We start from the raw sequence: 20,508 nt of genomic DNA, 5'->3' as shown, positions 1-20,508 counted from the left end.
ATGAGTCATTGGAACCCTTCATAGAAAACTACTTTAAGTGCCCCCCCCCTTCATTAAAAATAAACACATCTCACAAATTCATTATTATTGATCATGACAGTTTCAATGACCTAGGCTGGCAAATATGAGAATCATATCATGTCATTCTTCCAACAGCCCCATTAGGGAGGTTGGCTAAGAGAGTTGCCCAAGACAATGCAAGTAAACATCATGAGATTATGAATAGTACCACATGAGCCAGTTTACATATAACACTACACTGGCTTGCACAGCAAAAAATAACATGTAGGATTCATAATTTTTGTAGTATGAGTGAGCCCCGTAATAGGCTTTTGGAGTACATTAACACTAGAAATCATTATTCTTAATTGAAGTGACACTCGATGAACATGATTATCCAATTACAATATCTGGGTGTTAGATCTGTTCTCTGGAAGACTCTCATTTCAAAGTAGTGAATTACTGAGCATCCCACTATATAATGCAGAAGCATTAGCTCTTACATAAAATACATCACTCTTCAACAAAGGTTCTAGGTTTGTTTACAAAACACATGCAACACATGAGAACAAAGAAAGAGAAGATTATAGCTACAGGAGAAAGACTTTGAAAAGGACCTCTTTGATCTGGGCCAGAAAGTAAGAATGAAAGAAATAGAGGGAGGGAGGGCAGACACTGTAGGAAAGCCTTTGCAAGGAGCTAATGTCATTGTTAGGCCACCATAACTGAAAATCCCCTCTCGCTGGTTGCCATCCATCTCATTGCCAATGGGAGCAGCACCTAAAGGAGAATGCTGGCACAATATAAAGGAAGACGGAGGCTGCATCTGCACTGCAAAAATAATCCAGTTTGACACCGCTTTAACTGCCATGGGCCCATGCTGTGGAATCCTGGAATTGTAGTTTGTTGTGGCACCAGAGCTTTCTAAAAGAGAAGGCAAAATATCTGACAAAACTACAAATCCCACAATTTCATAGCATGGAGCCATGGAGCAATTAAAGTAGTGTCAAACTGGATTATTTCTGCAGTGCAGATGCAGCTTGATGGCAAAGCAAGTGTTTCTTCAGCTCCCTGGGTGCCAGCCCTCTGCATTTGCTTACTGCAGGTGTAACTTCTCTCACGAGCACTGGATTTTAAGAATACAAAATTGGCAACACCTGAAGAAACACACTGTGCCCTCACCATCTTTATCACCATGCTGGCATGTGATTGAGAATCTGCAGGAAGAGTAATAATAATAATAATAATAATAATAATAATAATAATAATTATTATTATTATTTATATCCTGCCTCTCTACAAAATACAATTGGGGCGGCTTACAAGATTAAAATATACAGTCTGAACCCTTAACACACCCTCTTAAGTCATGTGTTTAGGAATCAGGTGAAGACCAGAGAACAGGGCATGGCCATTACTGGAGGAAGAGTGTGGCTCTTTGCTCTGATCTAAGGAGCACATGCTCATGATCTTAAACTCTCTTGGAGTGTGATGGAGTCTCCTTCTAGGGCAGTTTTGAGGCTGGATGGCCATCTGTCAGAGATACTCTGATTGTGAGCTCCTGCATGACAGAATGGGGTTGGATTTGATGGTCTTTGAGGTCTCTTCCAACTCTAAGATTCTATGATTCCCATCCTGATGGACACTGGTCTCATTTATGTGACTTTTGGTGACATCATAGAATGTGCAAGAAAAGTCTGTCCACCCTCCAAAAACACTCCTGCAGCATTATATAATTCCCCATTGTAATAAATGGGGAAAGAGGGATTTACTTACATTGGCTACTGCTAATGATTAAATTTTGGGTGTGACTTCCTGTGGCAGTTTCTGGTCATGCCCATTCCCACCATCAAAACATACAAACGCTTGCAGAATACCGAGCTTTAAAAGCTTGCCTCAGTCTGTTCCATCTCGGTATTCGGTCTGCTCCCTCCTCTTCCAGAATTAGCTCCACTCCCCCTCTTCCTCTGATCTGCCAAGGAGATCAGACACAAGAGATCCCACTTGCACGTTGTGTACAGAACTAACAAGCGTGCTCTGAACTAGTACATGACAGCCTGCCAGAGAGAATCAGGGCTGTTTGCTTACTGATATTTCTTGCCGTCTCCACATGAGAGAGACTTCCAAGCAAAGCAAGCAGGGGAAACTGTGCATCAAAGAAAACTGCCACTACCTAGGGGCATACAAAAAGATACAAAAATAAGATGGAGAGAAGTGAGAATAGATACAAACAAAAAATATTTAATTGCTTCCTTTTAGTGCCAGTTTCCTTTGGCTCAGAATAATCATTTATATCCCTTTTCAATGTGCCCCTTCATTCAACTTGTGAAATATGCAGCTGCAATGCTCAGCTATTTGTTGAACCGGAACTAGGCCTCTCTCAGAACAGACTGTGGATACATGACAAAGGAGGAAGCAGAACCCGTATCCCTTTGAGTCCAAGTCCAACATACTGTCCGCTAAATGAAACCATATGCATGGCTGCAAAAATGCAGCAAGGCTGCAAAAAAGTAGGCTGGTCCCAAAACACTCCTTCTCAAAGTTCAGAAGTAACAACAAAACAAAACAAAAAGCCCAGTTTCTAGCCCATTAACTTAAATGTTAAGTCTCAAAGGGCTGTGCTTTAAAAGGGTGCATGGAGACAATCTTCAATGAATTTCATAAATCAGAAAAACTGAAGAACAATAATTTCTAGTGCCTCCCCTCCCCAAAATTGATTTGATAAGCACATTTCTACAGCACAACTTTATGGGGATCTGAAGGTCTGGGGGAAAGCAACAAGAAAAAATTACAAACCTCCTCCCTTCCCAAGGAGAATTCTATTTCCCCCTCAAAGTCTTTGCCCTCTCCCCAAAAATATTGTAAAAAATGAGTTACTGGATTATTTTCTTCTAGAATCACGAATATGTCCATCTACTAACTCAATTACTAAAAGCTATGTAACATGAGGACATTTATGTAAAGACTATGTACAGTCAGCTTTCTGTATCCACAAAGCCTGGGCTTGAAAATATTTTTAAAATACATACATTCCAAAAAGCAAACCCTGATTTTACCATTTTACCCTAATGACCTGGAGTCCTAATGCAACACTGGCTCCAATAAAAAGACATTTATCCAGAGATTTGCCACTGCCTTCTTCTGCGGCTGGGAAAGTGTAACTTGCCCAAGGTTACCCAGGGGTTTCCATGAGTGGGGATTAGAACAGTCATCTCCCAGAGTCCCAGTCCAACATTCAAACTACTACACCACACACCATTCCATAAATCAATAATCAGATCAAAGAAGCAGACTGGGTACCTCATAACAACATACAAGTACTAAAAAAAGATTTGTACAAGCTAAATTGTACAAAGTGGATGGGCTCAGTTTTTGCTCACCATTATCCTGAAACTCTTCCAATTGATTTATACTGTAGGTGATATATTTATTTTTGTCTTGTTCTGATCGTTTAGAAAGTTACTATGACTTCTTTAAAACTGATTGACTACAATTTTAATTGCCTGAATGTAGTCTACTTTTTAACTATCCACAGTTTGGGTTACATTTATAATATATTCACAAAATACGCCCAGAAATCTGAAAACTGAGCCACAAAATAGGACAAAAGGTCTTTGGATCAGGGTTCATAGGAATGCTACAGCTCTAAATGAAGTGTCTAGAGATGTAAGTTTTAGCCAGAAGTCATGCACAATACATATCCACAGACGGAAAGGGACCTACCTCCAGATGTTGGACACAGCTGCAGCTTCTCACTTTAAATCACCATTGGACATATGCGCGCAACTAATGTTTCCTTAAGGCATGTCCCCACATTTAAGAATTCTGTCTTTTGTAATTACAATGTTCTACGCAAACTGATTAAAGACCTAGGTTAAAAACCCAGGCTAAATGGATATTGTCTCAATTTAACTTATCCAGAACAAAGAACGTGCTTAAAAGGTGCTCTAACAACTCTAATCTAAAAAACTAGTCCCCACATTGATGATGCAAGGATATAGTCCCCTGCTACTCTGAAGAGAGATTTATTTCAGTCTTTTCATATCATACAACCTTACTACTATTACTAAAAGAAGATGGCTAAGTATTTTGCGACCCATTCATCAGTGTAGATATTTTACCCACCTGAAGAATTAGGAGTGAATCACTTCAAAGTAGAAAAAGTACAAAAGGAATTAATCTTAATCAAAAAGAAATAAAGAAAGAGACAGAGACAGATCAACACTCAATAAGAATTATGAAACAATTCATAAAATTGTGTGTGTACACAAGTTGGTTGCCATAACTATTACATATGGGGTCACTCGCTCAAATAGACAATACACACAAAGAATCTAGTAAGGCTATGGGTGTCCAATCTATGGCAACATATTTTTAATTATTAATTTCACATGTCAGGATTGAGAGATGGAATAGTAAAGTCAGGATTGTCCATGCCATCGTATTTCCCATGTCTATGTATGGTTGTGAGAGCTGGAAAGTGAAAAAAACTGGTAAGAAGAGAATCAACTGACTTGAAATGTGGACTTGGAATAAGGTTATCTAAAAAGGCCAGTTAATGGGTCCTAGAGTACATCAATCCTGAACTCTCCCTAAAAGCCAAGATGACTAAACTGAGACTGTGGTACTTTAGACGTATCTGAGAAGACATGACTCACTGGGGAAAAAAAACATTTGGCAAGGTAAAAGGCAATAGGACTACACTGCAGATACAGTAGATAGATTCAGTCATGGAAGCCACAGCTGCCCTGAGTCTGCAAGACCTGAGCAGGGCTGTGGATGATAGGGTGCGTTGGAGAGCTCTCATTAATGCGGGTAGGATTGCCATTTCCCACTTTTGGGCAGGACTTTCCCAGGTTTTAGACTTTTGGGAAGGTGCCGTCCTGGCTTTTCAGGTTTCCTGGCTTTTGGCTGCTGTGGCGGCCAAAACCCAACGCTTTCTTCTGCCGCGGCAAGACTTCCTTCTCCCTCGGCTCCGTCCCAGATGGCGCGGAGCCGAAGGAGAAGGCAGCCTCGCGGGCCTCCTTCTCCTTCGGCTCCGCACCGCCCCCGGGACAGAGCCGAGGGAGAAGGAAGCTTTGTCGCAGCGAGACCTCCTTTTCCTTCGGCTCCACACCGCCCACAACAAGCCGAGCGACCTGGCCGGCTAGCTAGGACCCCGGGGAAGGCCGCTACCGCAGCAAAGGTCTTCTCTGGTGGCTCGAGAGCCACACAGGGCCTGGCTGGCTGGCTAGGCCCCTCCAGCGGCTCTAGGGCCATGAGGGGCCTGGCCAGCTGGCTAGGCCACCAGAGAAGGCCACTGCCTTGGCAAAGGCCTTCTCTGGTAGCTCAAGAGCTATGAGGGACCTGGCCGGCAGGCTAGGCCCTCAGAGAAGGCAGCTGCCACGGCAAAGGCCTTCTCCGGCGGCGGGAGAGCAGTGTGGGGCCTAGCCAGCTGACTAGGCCCCACAAAAGGAGGCCACCATGGCAAGGCCTTCTCTGGCGGCAGCGACACCGCCACAGGCTGCAGCAACTAGTTGGCAGCATGAGCTTTCCTGACTAAAGTCCACTTCCTCAGATGCATCAGTCTCATAGGTACGATCTCGATATCTTTGAATTCTACTGTTGCGTGCCCTTTTTCAATAATTAATGTTTTTGGATTGTAATTGATTGTGTCCTCAATTTTTCTTGAATGCCCTACATTTACAGGCAAATTTTGTCATACATTTTACCCAACATTTTTTCTATGTTTTGTCCCGGTTTGGTGGTGGCAAATTATGGCAACCCTACATGGGGGTCACCATAAGTCAAAGTCAACTTGATAGCAGTTAATAACAACAAGGATGTACTACTTAAAGCAATGTTTAATTTAATGAATTAATTCCCAAAGGCAAGTGGTGGCCACTAAGTTAAATGGATTTTAACACAGATTTGAAAAGCCATGGGGGAAAGGACTATTAAGAAATATTAGTTAGACTAACTAAATGGAAAGTGAGTGTTAGAAGCCTGAATAGGTTTGAAAAAAAGCTGGGGGGGGGGGGGGGGTAAAGCAGGTAAAAACTGTTCCCTTGTTTACCAGGTTTTGGATTTTAAACTACAATTAGAAATGGCAGGTTCTTCCAGTACAGGCTGAAGAATGCTAACTTGCCACTTTCTTACTAGTTAACATGCTTGCATGGATTACCCATTCACAAATCGACTGACAAGGCTGAGGTCTGGTTGGGCACCACTTATTTTAAATGCACCTATGCTTTCCTGAGCTTTGTGCTTCAAGAAATCTAAAGCATTTCTGGCCCATGTGTAATTTCAAGAGTGTATACTAAGAGATTTGTACTGGTTTGGCTTAACTTTTCTCTTTCAGCCTAACCAGTTCAACTGGCTTTGGATGACTGTTTTTAATCTATAACATGTAATTAATTTAGGGCACTCTGTGGCCTTAAAGGATGCAGCAAAATAGCAGACAAAAATTCTTTCAATAGCTCTTTAGCAGTGGTGAGAAATCTTTATAGTTAGAATGATTGTTGTTGTTGTTACTTGCCCTTGAGTCGACTCTGATTCATGGAGACTTGTGGATGAGACATCTCCAAGAATCCCTGTCTTCTACTGCCTTGCCCAGATCCTGCAAGCCCTTGCCCATAACCCTGCTGATCAAGTCTATCCATCTAGTTTGTGGTCTTTGTCTCTTTCTTCATCCCTCTACCTTTCTAGTGGTCCATGCCTTTTGTTTAAGAACCCATCTATTTGTCTTCTTGGCTTTCCACAGTATCCTAAGTACTCTTCTCAACAGCACATTTCAAATGAGTTGGTTTTCTTTCTGTCTGCTTCCTTCACTGTCCAACTCTCACATCTGTACATGGTAATTGGGAACACAATGGCATGGACAATTCTGACTTTAGTGCTCAGTTGTATGTCTTTGCTCTTCAGTATATTTTCCAGTATAGAGTACAGAGGAACTATACTTTGAGAGAAACAGCAGGTGATGGATGCTCCCGTTTCCGAAGCCTGGTGTAATGTTAAGGTTTATTTCTTGTGTTTTCCAAATGTGGAAACACATCATTCAGAGCAAGCTAACAGTGTGCACAGCAAGCTTCCCTTTGTACCCAGCCCCTTCCCTCCAGCCAGCTCATCACTTTGTATTCTTGGTAACGGGATGATGTGCAGCTATTGGGGTATGGAAGATACTGCTGATGGCAGCCCAAATGGATGATGAACAGACAGTTCCTAGCATCCTGAGTTCTAAAAGCCAGATTCAATTTCTACATAGTGGGCAGTCTACTTTAACCCTTTTGCTGTCACATTGTGTATTGAGGTAATCATGACAAGGTGACATCATCAAGCTAGCAGGATTTTGGTCCAAGGGAAAATTGTTGTCTTTTCTCTGTGACTTTCAGGTCCCACCTATAAAACTCTCTTGTTACCCTTTCCTTTTAATCTTCCATCCATCCAGTTTGAGTAGCATTTTCTGTGCATCCTGCCCCCAGACAAGCCAAATCCTGTGATAAGAAAAGACCAGGCAGCCTGTATACTTTATGCAAGATAACTGTTTGTGTGTGTGTGCGCATGCCTTCTAGTCGGCTGACAACTTATGGCAACCCCATGAATTTCATAGGGTTTTCTTAGGCAAGGAATACTCAGAGGTAGTTTTGTCAGAGAACCTTCTCAGTGGCCGTTCTTACCTTGTGGAACTCTTTCCCTCAAGAGGCCAGGCTGGCCTCTTCCCTGCTCTCTTTTTGCCAGCTGGTAAAAACTTTTGTCTTCAAGCAGGCTTTTAAGAGGTGACTGCATCCAGGGAGGATTCTTGTCGGGGTGTTTGCTTGTGCGTGTTTTTAATGGTTTAATTTTTTTTAGCTTAGTATGCTTTTAATGGTTTTATATTTTTAACTTGTTACATTAATGTGATGTTTTTAATTCTGTTTTTAAAATCTGTACTGTTTTTAAACATGTTCTGTGAGCCAACTTGGGTCCAACTTAGGAGAAAGGTGGCATATAAATGATAATTGGTTCCTTCCTCTGAAACATAGCCTACAGCACCTGGTATTTGTCGGTGATCTCCCATCCAAGTACTAACTAGGACTGACCCTGCTTAGCTTTCAAGAACAGACAGGATCTGGTGCATTGAACAGTACACTGCCCTAATTAAATTTCTCTTTACTGAGTATGCTCCTGGTTTTACTAGTTGCAGAAACTTAACAGAAGTCTCATCTCATTAGAAAACGTTGTTTGCCATGTCACCAGCACTTGAGACTTCAGGCTGCATTGTCCATACACTTTGAAGCATATTTGTATATCCATAAGCAATGGATGTGCATTTTAAAGAAAGGAAATACACATTCCAAAAACTGAGATTCTGTTCAGGAAGAATTCTCTGTCTAGTAGTATATTCTATGCTTCAAAGAAGTCCATTATGTATACAATTCCTGTGTTCAGGTGGATGTATACAATTCCTTCAGGTGGATGTGGAAATTGGTAATGCCATGAAGGAGCTTTGAACTAATTTTAATGAACTAGATTTTTTAATTTTCAAATATTTTCCCACAAGCTTTATATTACAGAGGATGAAGAGCATTATGTATGTGCTTCCTGAAGTCATCTGTGAATCTATGGGTCTGTCTGCCACCAAATTTATGGGAGATGCTATGCTCTCCTGAGCAGACCATGGATTCAACTACTGTAGTATTTTTGCTTCTCCACAAGGAGATGAATCTCTCAGAACTTCAGGAGTATTAGTCTAGTATTTGTAGACTACTCACTGATTAGTCACATTGACTCAAGCCAGACTGGGAAGCTTATAAAGTCAGGGAAGTCATTAAATGAACAGTAGGTGTTTGCTGGTAGGTGAAAATTCTTAAGTGCCAAAACTAACTTGCTACCTACCTGCACTATGTTTATAGAACAGCCAGGGATAACAAGGAATGGTCATTACAAGAACTAGTTGTATGATGGGACAAAAAGAGACAAACCTGCAAGTAAAAATGAAAAAGATCCCTCTATAATTTTACCAAGGTTTCATGCTGCTAAAGTACTGTACACCATTTATTTTGCAGAAAGTCTGAAAATGCTAGTCTCACCTAGACTAGACCTACTGAAACAATGGGGTATGCATAAATCCTGATTTACCATTCAACTAACCATTCAGTGGGTCTACACTAGTTGAGTCTAGCAATGGAATTTAGGCCAAATAGCCTCATCATACCTACCATTATTAAGACCAAGTTTTAAATTACTTTTTTGAAGATTAAACAGCATAGTTTTATTCGTAACATAGAGTTTGTAATGTCCTAACTATTTTTTCTGACCCATTGTGCACACCAAGGAACTCAGAAGAGAATGCAAGGGGCTGGCCTGTTTTATCTTCACAGCCACTAAGGAAAGAATGTCACACAGAGATAAGGAGGTCACACAGTTAGCTTTATGAAACTCAGCTACAACTTCCAACACAGGGACATACAGGACTTCACCTCCAACAGCCTAAGGGGAAGATGCAGCAAAACAACATAAGTTATTTCAAAATTACTACGACAATAATCAAATAGTTCTTGAAGTAAAAGAGAAGACTTCAGAGAAAGTAAGCCCTACAATGAAAACAGAGTTGGGGAAGACACTCCTTAGGACATGAACAAACGTAGAGAAAGGATTGTTCTCTTTTGGAAGGGAGAGCGCCATCTCTCTGAAATGCTAGACAGGATGAGTAGTAGCAGGCCCCATCTCCCCTTGGCCCCAAGCACCCCAGCCCTCCAGTCCCTCATTGCCACCAAATTTAATGTTATACTGGCCAACAAATTAATCAAGCCCATCACACTCTGAAGGGCCACAGGTTATGCAACACCACAATAAATGAGATGAAGATGTGGGACTACAAGAATAGCACAAAGAAAAATAGATATCCAGTGCTCAGAAGTATTTATATGTAATCTTTTCAGTGCATAAAATGATGGGGAACGGCCATTTCACATGTGGTGATATGTTGGGCCCTACTTCATCTCTTGATACATAGCAGATCCTAAATGTGAGAACTCAGAAGTCCTTCAACACCATAACATATCACAACTGGCAGGCATTTCCCTGAGAAATAAGGAGACAGAATCATAGAATTATTGAGTCAGAAAGAACCATTGGTCATCTATCCCAATCTCCTGTCATAATGAAATCAAGAACTAAAACATTCCTGAGAGATGGCCATCCAACCTCTGTTTAAAAACCTCCAAGGGAGGAGATTCCACCACAGTACTCTCTGAGGTAGTCTATCCCACTGTTGAACAGCTAACAGGACATTCTTCCTAATGTTTAGTGACAATCTCTTTTCTTATAATTTGAACCCACTGGTGCATGTTCCAGGAGGTCGTCAATTAAAAACCAGAAAAAATAAATATCTGTACCTTTTTTGAGCAGTAGCAGTGCTCTATTAGCACATTACTCCATTTTATTTTATTAGCTGCCATTTGGAAGAAAAGTCAAAGCAGGAGACAAATAAAATACAAAGTAAGACTGTTTGGTTGTTTTAACAGGATCCCAGTTTCGTGGTGGTAACTTACTGAACATGATGCTCTCCAGTTGTAGTGGATGATAGTTCCATGATTTCTGGCCAACACGGTCAATTCTTGGCATGTTTGAAAATGTAAATTGCACTAGGCATGGATTTCACATCAGTTTTGCATATGTTTAATCATATGCAAAACTGTTTTATTCTGTCGCATTCCATTCTGTTTCCACATGAGGCTTCATTTTTCAAAAATGAAAAAAGAATCCCATTTAAACTGAAATATTTCCTCCAAAACTATGCTGCTGCTACTTTTTTAAAGCAGAGAACTGAATCATAAAATTTTAAGTGCACAATCCAAAGGAATCAATTAGTCCAGGAAGTGGTTGGCTCACTTCAATATGTACACCATGTGAAATTCTCTCCAGTTTATACCTTTCTGAGGTTTATACTATTGTTGCCAAAAATATTTATAAACTGACTTTGCACACTCTGATAGTTATGCACTTTTCCAAGGTTCTCACCTGCCATAACCTCCCCTCTGTCATGATCTTATAGGTCAGTGATGGTGACCCTTTTAGAGACCAAGCGACCAAATTCAAAGGCATTCCCACACTGGGTATTACCCAGTGCCAGGGGGTGGGACTTCTGGGGGACGGGACTTCTGCCTTCTGGGGGCAGGATTTCTACCTCCCGGGGGAAGGACTTCAGGGGTGGGACTTCCCCGAATACAGCTCAAAGACCAGGAGGGCAAGGGGAAGAGAAGGAAAAGGTGTGTGCAATTCCTCCCCCCCCCCCTGTGCTTTTAGCTGTCTCCAGAGAGGCAGCTAAAGGCATGGGAGGGCAGACGAAGAGGAGGAACAAGCATGCGCCTGTTCCTACTCTTCCCCTGCACTCCCATCTCTCTGTGTGCCCTCAGAAATGGCTTCACATGTCTGAGAGAGGGCACGTGTGCCATAGGTTTAAAACCATGGTTATACGTTATAAGTGGTTCAAGCAAGGCACCCATCTTCCGTCTTTCCCTCTTTTTAACACTTGTTAAACAGCAAGCCATGTTTAATTTTTTAAAATTTTGTTGGCACTTAGTAGTTCAGTTTATCATTACCGAGATAAATATGTTTAATTTAAAAATCTCATAAGTACCATATGCTTATTCAATTCCTTCCACTTGGTTGAACAAGAAAGAAAAGATGATGTGACCCACTGCACTGTTTTGACTCCCATCTCTATCCCAGTTGGTCACTGTAAAAATAAGTACATAACTTTAAAAAACAGTATCTAAGTTGCCCTTTATAATAGTGGCTCTCAACCACTGAAATCTTATGTCTCACCAATCACTCTGTGAAAGAATGTGAGTATCACCACGATAGAAAAAAACACCAATTTTTCCTAAGGACACTAAAATGTTTATAGGAATTATGTAATTATATTTATAATTTAGCATTATATCTTGGTGGACAATGGAAGGGAGGGTATGGAGAAACATTAGTACAGTGTCTCCTTGGTATCCGCCACTGGGGTTTGGTTCTAGGACCACCCCCCCATGGATACCAAAATCTGTGGATGCTCAAATCCCATTACAGTGGGGCCTCGGGTTACGAAATTAATTCGTTCCGCGGCCGCTTTCGTAACCCGAAAAGCCTTCGTAAGCCGAAATGCCATAGGCGCTAATGGGGAAAAGCCGCGGTTCCATTTAAAATAGCGCCGAAGTTTTTTCGTAACCCGAAAAAACATTCGTAACCCGGAACAATTATTTTCTATTAGATTTTTTCGTATCCCGAAAATTTCGTAACCTGGGTAATTCGTATCCCGAGGTACCACTGTATATACAATGATATAGTGAAATGGTATCCCTTATATAAAATGGCAAAAGCAAGGTTTGCTTTTGGAATTTATATTGTTTTTAAAATATTTTCAAGCTGTGGATGGCTGAATCCATGGATAAAAAAAATCTATGGATATAGAAGGACAAACTGCAGTATGACAGGTTACCAATGGATAACTGTGACAGGTAGATCAGTAGGAGATGACACATCACCTTTGCAGGATAACATAGAAAAACAGCAAAATTATTGTTATGAAAAGCCAGTGTTTCCTGGACTACTATTTTGTGTTCTACTACTGATACATATTAGAAAGCTGGGCCAAAACTAACAAAATATATTTCAACAGGGGGAAATGTAGGATTCTATGCTTGGACAATGAAAATGAAGTACAGAGATATAGGATGGATTACATCTGGCTTGACAGCAATACATGCAAAAAGGAACTAGGTGTCTTAGTGGGCCACAGGCTGAACATAATTCAGCAATGTGATACAGCAACCAAGAAATCCAATGCAATTCTAGGCTGCATGAATGTGAATATAGTGTCTAGATTGAGGGAAGTAGTAGTAGTGTCAATCTATTCTGCTTTGGTCAGGCTTCACCTGGAATACTGTGTCCAGACGAGGACAACTAAAATGGTGAAAGGTCTGGAAACCATCAAGCCCTATGAGGAGCGGCTTAAGGAGCTGGGTCTATTTAGCCTGGGGAAGAGAAGGCCAAGGGATGACATAATAGCCATGTTTCAGTCATTGAAGGGGTGTCATGTTGAAGATGGAGCAAGCTTTTTTTTCCTGCTGCTCCAGAGTCTAGGACACAGAGCAATGGCTTCAAGCTACAGGAAAAGAGATTCTACCTAAACATTAGGAAAACCTCCCTGATGTTAAGAGCTTTTGGAGAGTGGAACACGCTGCCTCAGAGAGTGGTGGAGTCTACTTTTTTGGAAGTGTTTAAACAGAGGTTGTATGACCATCTGTTGGGAGCACAATGAATCTGTATGCCTGCATGTCAAAGGGTTGGATTGGATGGCCCTTCAGATTGTAAATTTGGGATTAGGGGTGGTCTTTTTAAAATAATAAGTACAGCACCTAGAAATTTTATTGGAATTTAGATAAACGTCCATATGGTACACAAAAGGAAAGTGGGTAATTAAACTTTAATGGGCTTTTGAGGTCTCTCATGACCACTGCTGAAGACAGAACACTGCTCTGATCCGCAGAACCGTTCTTGTATGCTATTACATCAGGCTCTTTTATGCATTTCCTCTGAACTTTCCATAACTGACTGCTGTCAAAGACAGGATGTTTAGCTGGAAGGATCATAGTTTTGACCCATGAGATGCAGTTCTATTTTTGACCTAATTCCATTGTTTAAGAGCTATGTGCTTCCCTTCTGTATTCTTCCATTTCCACACCAGATCTTCACAAGTTTTGGCTGTACCTATATCCATTCTCAGTGATCCCCTATATTTTGAAAACCAAGACTTTCTCCCTAAATTCAAGCTGAGTCCTTATATTACACCATTATTAAAGCAGTACTGAAATCATAGGCTGGGGTTGGCCCTTACCATAATGAGAAAGGAAGTTGTGTTATTAAAAATGCTCGTCAACTTATTATAAAATGAAAATAAAATGCATGTTACATGTACATATAGCAATCACATTTGTTTGCAACAACATGACTAGCTTCTCCAGCAACCTTATGGGATGCAGTGGCTTAGTGGTTAAGATACCAATCCTGACAATCAGAAGATTGGCAGTTTGAGACCTGAGTGCTGCATGAGGGATGAGCTCCTGTCACTAGTCCCAGCTTCTGACAACCTAGTAGTTCGAAAGCATGCAAATGCAAGTAGATAGATAGGTACCACTTCTCAGTGGGAAGGTAATGGCGTTCAGTGCAGTCATGCTGGCCACATGACCACCAGAGTCATCCTTGGGCAATGCTGGCTCTTTGGCTTACTAACGGATATGAGCACCCTCTACAGTCAGTTATGACTAGACATTCATGTCAAGGGACTACCTTTACCTTTAACCATATGGATAAGCTTCTAGGCTAGCAATTTACACTGCCAGAATTGACCTACAAACAGAAGGTTTCATTATGTTGGTAGAGGGGCTGCAGATTCTGCTGGAAGAACTGCTCAGGTGTTACTTTTCCCTGGTACTTCTCCCTGTCTCTCAGTTGAACACACCACCACACACACTGTTATGAAGGTCGCCTCACTGTCCACTACAGTTCCCTTGGACCAAATGTCAGCAGAAAACTTGTCTCCCCTGGCTTCCACCTGTGGGATCTTCCATTTTATGGAGTTCTGTTCCATGCAACTCTGGATCTAAAATGAAGTCTGCATAATTTTTCATGAAAAGCCACATTCTCTGTTACATCAAAACTCAGGCAATGTACAGCTGCTTAATTATGCCCACATTCCAGGTTTTGGGTGGAGAGACACGAAGGCAGGGACCCATTCGAAATGTTTGAATTATGCAACTGTTTAATTGCATCTCCCACTTAACTATGTGCAATTAATTATTATTATTCTGTTTAATTAATTACAATTTTATACCTGTTTTTTCTAACCTAGGTTAGTGGTAATCACATGAGCAGGTTAGGTGAACTGACACTTGTCACTTAGGGCATTTCATGGTGGTAGGAGAATTCAGTTTCTCCCCCTTCCAAACTCTCAAATCCAATTCTCTCTTGGACACTACTACATCACTGTTTATAAAGCCAAATAGGTTAAAATCCTGTTTCATTAACATTCAGAGGTATCAAATCATGCCCTTTTCAAAATCTGGATTCTAAGATGATATTCAGCATCTTCTGAATAGGTTGTTCTCCCTCTAAATCATATGCACAGTTTCAAATACTCTTATATCCAACCCAGTTTTTTAGAGGCACAAGTGGCTTTCATCCAAAGCACCACTCATTAGCTGAAATGGTGCCCCAAAAGTTTTGTACATTTTGCTGCTTTTGAACATCGTTACTAACGCCAGTTACTGAACAATGTTTTTAACTAACTGGAACCAGACACATGGAACAAATTATGAAAGTTTAGAAATAGCTACAGAAAATTGCTCCTGGAAAGGAACTGGCAGATAGAGTTCTGGTTTTAACTTGCCATGCCTTTAGCAGCTTGGCACCAAGGCAGCAGCTCTAACATGAGCTTGGCTGGCCATTAATGGCAGAGTCTGAAAGCAGGCAGATTGTCACAGGGTCCTTTTAGGGCACCTGCCTTTTGAACTCCTCAGAGATAGTCACCTGGTATTGTCTGTATACTTCTTGTGGTGAAAAATGAACATCTTCCTTTTTTTTGCTTTTATGCTGGATTTTTACCATCTGCTGTGTTCTGTTTACTTTGTCTGATTTTTCTTACATACTTCCATTTTATTTTTTGTTTTATCTACAAACTGTCCTGGAAGCTGGAGAGTAACCAATACATTTTTGAAAGGTAAACATCTTCCTCTTTTCCCATACTGTCCTCCAAGTGGGAGTTTAGTTCTCATGCAACACAAGTTTACTCTAAGGTTCCCTGCTACTCTGTTGCCTGACTTTTCCCGTAAAACCAAATATGGTGTTTACTGCTTTATTTCCTGCATTAATGTACTAACCCTATGAGAAGGACAGCCAAATGTGTGTGGCAACAGTCATAAGGCAGAGCTGTTTCAATGTTCGGTTCCTAAAACTACTCAGTTCCTATTTCCCAACTACTTCTACCAATAAAAGGCTTGGCTCAGATCTCCTTGTCATCCTATAAATCTTGGTTTTATTTATTGACCTCTCCCCTCCACTCCTCCCTTATGCTTGTGAGCATTTTGGAAGGCATGTCACTGTAGGACAGAGATGGGAAACATCTGAGGGTCCAGGGACCCTCTTGAGATAGCCTTAAAAATGGAGAGGGAAAATATAGCTAACTACACCCCCAGAATGCAATTCTGTCCCCCTTGTATTTTTTTATTTTTATTTTTAGGTCAACCTTAACATACTTGTGACTACAGAAAGCCTAAGCAGAAGGACTATGAGACTGACAGGTTTTATTCAAACACATATTGTGCATATCATTCCTGCCTCTTAATAATAAACTAAGGCGGGTTATAAACTGCCATAAAGTACGCGCTCCGCACGTACTAGGGTTAGGAAGGTTCTTACCTTCCTGACGGCCCTTCCTCCCAGGACGTGCGGAGTGCGGACTTTTTAGCGGCACCCATCCACATGGGCGCCACCATTTTGACGTCTTGGACGCTGTGCATCCAGACGTGTCGTGGCGGAAGTGACGCCGTGAGGGCGCGCTCTGCCCCTCGCGGCACCACTTCCACGTTCCGAAAAGGAGTGCCATTTCGGCGCTCCTTTTTTGCTGCGCGGGGAAGCCTCGCGGTCTGGCTGCTGGGGCTTCCCTACGCAGCGAATGGCGGCGGCAGGAAAACGGCCCCTTGAGGGCTGTTTGTAACCCGCCAGAGGCCCTATACAGACCAGCCTGAAAGGCAGGTCTGTGGGTGGAGTCAGGGTGCAACGTCCTGATAATGCACACCCCAGGGCACCATGGTGCTGCGTGTCGCTCCAGATGGCACGCAGCATCATGATGCACCTCCGGCACTGCACCCAGATGACACAGCACCAAAGGGCCGCCATACAGCCACGCTGCCGTGGCTATAGCACCCTTTGGAGGACACAAAAAGGAGTTGCTTTTTGCGGCTCCTTTTTGCACCCTCCAAAGGTCAGATCAGAGCCATGGCATGAGGTTGCCATGGCCCAATCCGGCCAAGAAAGGGCCAGCCTCCCACCGCCCCTTAGGGGCAATCTGTATAGCCCCTTAGTTCTCCTGTGCCAACAGGAATAAAGTCAGAATAAACTGAGAAACAAATGGAAGGTTATATAATGTACACGTCCGTGCTATAGGCGGGCGCCCCAGATGTGGCGATGGGGGAAAGACTGACGCACACGCTCGTAGCACTCACACTCTCCTGCACTGCAAGCATGAGCCCCATTCAATTGAATGGGACTTGAGTATGCACATTTTTCGGCTTAAATGGGGGGGGGGGGGTCCGGAACAGATCCCCCGCATAAACCAAGGGACCACTGTAACTTATAGGTTACTCGATTTTAAGAATGCAAATTCCAAAGATAAAATGTAACATGTTGTCAAAAGTCCCACCTGGCTACATCTCAGCCTAACTGAATCAAGAATGTCTAGATGAAGAAAGAGGAAACTGAAAATCTGCAGAATTAAAAGAAAAGTCAGTAGCAACACACACACACACACACACACACACACACACACACACACACACAGAGTATCTTTGGATCAGAGCAGTACAAAAGAGTGATCTAAAGAAGCTTCTCATACTTTCAAGCAAACATTTTACAAGGACAAAGACAGATTTGTAAGTAATTTTTAAAAAGATGCCCTTTAGAAAAGGGTGATTCTTGCACCCATTTGAACAGCATTAACATATTTCTGTTGCTGTGTGCTTCCAAATCATTTCAGATTTATGGTGACCCTAAGACGAACCTTTCATAGGGTCTTCTTGGCAAGAGGCTTCAGAGAGGGGTTGCCATTGCCATCCTCTGAGGCTGAGAGAGTGTGACTTACCCAAGGTCACCCAGGGCATTTGAATCCTGATCTCCAGAGCTGGAGTCCAATACTCAAACCACTACACCATGCACTGGCTCTCAGTGAGAGTTAATAAATAAATAAATAAATAAATAAATAAATAAATAAATAAATAAGTTGACTTATTTACATCTATTTTAATAGATACCTTACTGACAAGTTGGGAAATCTAGGCCAGTGCAGGGAGACAGGAGGATGTACCCAGTTTATTACAATCAATATCTAAAGTTATTAATGTCAAAAGCAAAAGAAAGCTGGCAAACGTTACTGGCAAGCTCAGTGCAGCTGTGAGCAGAGCTTCACCTGCCAACAATGACAAAACTCAAGCAAAAGCCAGCAAGAGTATTTGAGGATATCTAAGACATAGAAGAGCAGGGTGCTGTGCCCTTGTGCCTGTGTGGTGGAAATAAACAGGGGGAAGCAGTCAGAAAAGTCCTCCAAAGCATATTGCTACAGCCATCTGCTCAGAAATGACAACTATAATGCGGCCTTTATATATTCTTCAACCACCCTGAAAACAACTCTCCTTCTAAATCCTTGGCCTAAGACAAGTATTTAAGGATGAAGTAAGTGACAGTTTATTCAAGCAGATGGATTCATTCTAAACTCATTGGTCTCTAGTTCAGTGATGTTAGAGGGTTGCCACTACATCCTTCCTCCCACACACATGTATGACAACCTATAAACTCCAAAGGTTCTGCAGTATTAAAAGGATATTTAACTCATCATTTTGATCTTCAGGGGTTGATTTGCTGATTTTTTGCAACATTCCTGAGTAGTCATCCCCAAATTAGAACTTACCTAAATTAAATGTGTGTGTCTACAAGATCACCTATTATTCTCTAAACTCTGCATGATTTTTTAAAATTTTACATAAAGTACTGAAAACCACTCAGCCAGATCAAGCTTTAATGCAGGGGTGAGGATTGTGTATCCTCCAGATGTTGCTGAACTACAACTTCCATCAGCCCTAGGAGAATAGTTAGAAGTTCCAGTCCAAAAACATCTAAAGGGCTACAAGTTGCCACCTCTGCTTTAAAGCAGCTGTCATAAACTTGTTCTCTTCGCACCATGCCCACCTTCTCTCTGTAGACAAAAAAAAAAAAAAAATCCTTCTACTTGGATGTTGTTGTAAAGTCAGCTTTGATTTATGGTGACCCTATGGTGACTAGATACCTAGTCACTGATTACCCTGTTCAGGTCTTCCAAACTTGATTGAATCAATCCACCTGAAGTGTGGTCTCTCTTATCAAATATTATTTTTACTAATGAGTGACATCATCTCATATTATGTCCAAATTAACCTCAGTTTAGTCATCTTTAGCCATCTTTGCTTCTAGTGAGAGTTCAGACTTGATTTGCTCTCTTTTTATCAGTCCATAGTATCCATAGAACTCCACTTAGGTTAACAGTTCTTCAAATCAACTCACAACATTTTTGATGCAACAGACTAACACTGATGTTCCACTTGAAGTGGTCAGAGTAACAGCTACCAATAAACTTTCCAAATTTCCCCAGTGTTTCATTCCAGGACCCACTGTGGATACCAAAATCCATGGATGCTCAAGTCCTATTAAATATAGTAGCATACTAAAATGGTGTCCCTTATATAAAATGGCCAAAGCAAGCTTTGCTTTCTGGAATATTTAATATAAGCCATTGATGCTTGAATCCATGGATAAAGAATCCACAAATACAGAGGGCTGACAGCAGTAGGGGAGAAACCAGTCTTGCCACTCCTTTAATATTCCAGTTACCATATATACTCGTGTAAAAGTCAACCTTATGAATGAGTCGAGGGAAGGTTGAAGGGCCAAAATCATGGATTTTGATATGACCTGAGGATAAGTCGACGGTAAAACTTAGGGGAGGAGAAGGTTTTAACATTGGCTTGAGAAGGGAAAGGAGTGGAGGGAAGTGGGGTGTTTGGTGATCATAGAGATCCAGAGAAGGAGGAGGATGAGGAGAGAAGGTTTTAGTATAGGACTGAGAAGACAATATTCTCTTGTACACACACACAAACATACACACGCGCAGACATAGACACACTCCTGGCTGGGCAGCTCTTTCAGAAATCACTGCCAACACAGGGAGAGTGGCGCAACAGAGTGCTTTTTAGGACCTTTCTAAGCAGTATTACTATACTGACTTGTATATAAGACAATCCCAGATTTCAATTTTTGGGCATAATTTTTTTCAATTTACCAAGTCGATTATATATGGTATATATAAGACAACAGCTGCCTTACAGTAGTACCACTGGTCCATCTAACTCAGAGTCAGTTCTGTTTGGGCTCACTAGCAGCATCTCTTTAGGGTTTCAGAGAGGATTTTTTCAAGACCTACCTGGAGACTGAATCTGGAACTTCCAACATGTGAAGCATGCAAAGTGTTGGTCTTAGCACCAAGCTATTGTCCTTCCTGTAACCTAGAAAAACAAAACAAAAAGGGGGATTTTATTGTACAGAATGACTAGACAGAGGCCCAACTGTACTGAAAATTTGTGGCATGACTGTATTGCATCACACTGGGTCAAAAACCCATGGAGAAGCTGTGCATTCATGAAGTAAAATCCTGAAGGGCTGTGTGTTTAATTGCTATAGTCAAAGGATGAGCGGTTT

The 20,508-nt window shown here is 41.6% G+C and overlaps 1 protein-coding gene across 5 annotated transcripts in view; it reads right to left on the bottom strand.

Annotated features, from left to right (window-relative positions):
* PTPRA (protein tyrosine phosphatase receptor type A) overlaps positions 1-20,508 on the bottom strand; it is a 604,614-nt gene that overhangs the window by 75,319 nt on the left and 508,787 nt on the right. For all 5 annotated transcript variants that reach the window (XM_042466814.1, XM_042466816.1, XM_042466813.1 and 2 more), the window contains exon 2: positions 20,234-20,315. The gene's annotated coding sequence lies outside the window, so the exon portion shown is untranslated. The remainder of the gene's footprint in view (positions 1-20,233; positions 20,316-20,508) is intronic.

The sequence above is a fragment of the Sceloporus undulatus genome, chromosome 5 (assembly GCF_019175285.1).
Source record: "Sceloporus undulatus isolate JIND9_A2432 ecotype Alabama chromosome 5, SceUnd_v1.1, whole genome shotgun sequence".
Classification (NCBI taxonomy): Eukaryota; Metazoa; Chordata; class Lepidosauria; order Squamata; family Phrynosomatidae; genus Sceloporus; species Sceloporus undulatus.
Note: the sequence above shows the minus strand (reverse complement) of the source record. Positions and strands in the feature narration are given on the sequence as shown.